This window comes from Lemur catta, chromosome 1 (assembly GCF_020740605.2).
Source record: "Lemur catta isolate mLemCat1 chromosome 1, mLemCat1.pri, whole genome shotgun sequence".
Lineage (NCBI taxonomy): Eukaryota > Metazoa > Chordata > Mammalia > Primates > Lemuridae > Lemur > Lemur catta.
This window is the reverse complement of record NC_059128.1, coordinates 112814225-112816278: the sequence shown is the minus strand read 5'-3', so window position 1 is coordinate 112816278 and position 2054 is coordinate 112814225. Positions and strand designations below refer to the sequence as shown.

Here is a 2054-nt window from a genome sequence, read left to right as displayed (position 1 = left end):
ATCTTGGAGTTGTGCTAGGCAGTACATCACTATGAATCATGTGAGTGAACCACACTGCATGTTGAGAATCCCATCATGGGCTTGTGAAAATAGGACAGCAACGTTAGGAGCATGGGCGCCATATAAGTTTGCCATGTTACAGTTCATCTCAACTCAGTCTCTTCCTTTTCAGAAATGGGGAAATGGAGAGAAAATATCTCAAAGAAATGTTTTTTTGGGGGGGGGTTAAATTCACACATGTAAAGCAAGAAGCAAAGTCCTGGCAGGATAAGAACGTGGCTTTAACTATTGTATATTTTTTATTTCATTTCTTTGAGGAATAACAAGAACACATCCAAATAGAGGTGAAGAAAACACTAACATGCAAGAGGATAATTTTTGAGGGAACTGTGTCAGCACTTGTTATGAAAAGTGTTTTAAATGGCAAGTTGGAAAAATTCAGGAATTGCTGTCAGACAACTGACCAAAAGTGCACCATCTAGGGGATGAAGACACTTGAAGCTCTGATTTGGGGGGAGGGGGGAAAGGGCAATATACGTAACCTAAACTTTTGTACCCCCTTAATATGCTGAAATTAAAAAAAAGAACCATGTAGAGGGGATACAAGTTAAAAAGGGATTACTGCGGGAGTCATTGAGGAGAAACCTGCAAAAACATATTGTGCAAAGTCACAGGAGCTTTGGGAATGGGAAAATGAAGAATGTCTTCTAGGGAGAAAAAACAAACAGGATTTTAAAATTCACATTTGCATTAGGGGCCCATAATGTCTACTTAGTTCTGAACAAGTGATCTGTCATGGTCAAGAGGCTGCTCTACTGAGCAGTCTTCTTAGGGCCACCTTCACGTCCTTGTTCCTCAGGCTGTAGATGAAGGGGTTCAGCATGGGGGTGACCACCGTGTACATCACTGAGGCAATGGCGCTGCTCTGGGAAGAAGGGGTCACAGCATAGCTGAGGTATTCAACCAGACTTGTCCCATAGTACAAGGAGACCACACAGAGGTGAGACCCACAGGTAGAAAATGCTTTACACTTGCCTGCAGTGGAGGACATGCTCATTAAGGAGCAGACAATTTTAGAGTAGGAGTAGAGGATCCCTGTGACGGGAAACACACCCAGCAACACAGTCGACACATACAAGTAGATGTTATTGATAAAAATGTCAGAGGAGGCCACCTTGAGGAGCTGAGGCAGGTCACAGAAGAAATGTGGGATTTCAGTGCCTAAAGAGAAAGTCAGCCTCATTATCAGTATAAGGTGAATAAGGGCAACCCAGAAAATGACAAACCAAGACATCAGTACCAGGAGGGCACAGAATCAGGGATTCATGATGACCGTGTAGTGCAGGGCGTGGCAGATGGCCACAAACCGGTCATAGGCCATTATGGTCAGGAGGAAATTATCCAGTCCAGCAAAAATCATAAAAAAGTACACCTGAGTGAGGCACTGCCTGTAGGAGATGTCTTTGCTGTGTGCACGAAGGTTCACCAGCATCTTTGGGATGGTGGTAGAAGTGAAACAGATGTCAGAAAGGGACAGGACGGAGAGGAAGAAGTACATGGGGGTCTGGAGGTGGGAGTTGGAGATGATGAGCAGTGTGATGAGCAGGTTCCCAAGCACTGTGACCAGGAACATGGACAAGAACAGCCCAAAGAGAAGGGGCTGCAGTGTGGGATCTTCTGAGAGACCCAAGAGGAGAAATTCTGATACTTCCGTGTGGTTTTTTGCTTCCATGTAGCTGATGTGTCTGCTGGGGCAGAGGAAAAAGCAATGTTTAATGAACAGCCAACTGGCACCTCATTGGTTATGATTACTTTATGCAATATCACCCTTGGATGGACATTCTTCACCCTCTATAGAGTCCTTTCAAAGACTGATTCACTCAGCCAACTGGTAGCCCAAATCCATTTTATTTTATTTTTTAATTTTTTTTATTTCAGCATATTATGGGGGCACAAATGCCAAATCCATTTTAAACGCGTATAGTTATTCAGATTTTCTTTAATTTAGTAGAAGTATCTCTCTTTTTTTTTCCATCCACTCACTAGTTTTCATT

The 2054-nt window shown here is 43.2% G+C and overlaps 1 pseudogene; it reads right to left on the bottom strand.

The window, feature by feature from the left end:
* Positions 1-799: 799 nt before the first annotated feature.
* On the bottom strand, positions 800-1732 carry LOC123635806 (annotated as a pseudogene).
* Between the last annotated feature and the right edge of the window lie 322 nt (positions 1733-2054).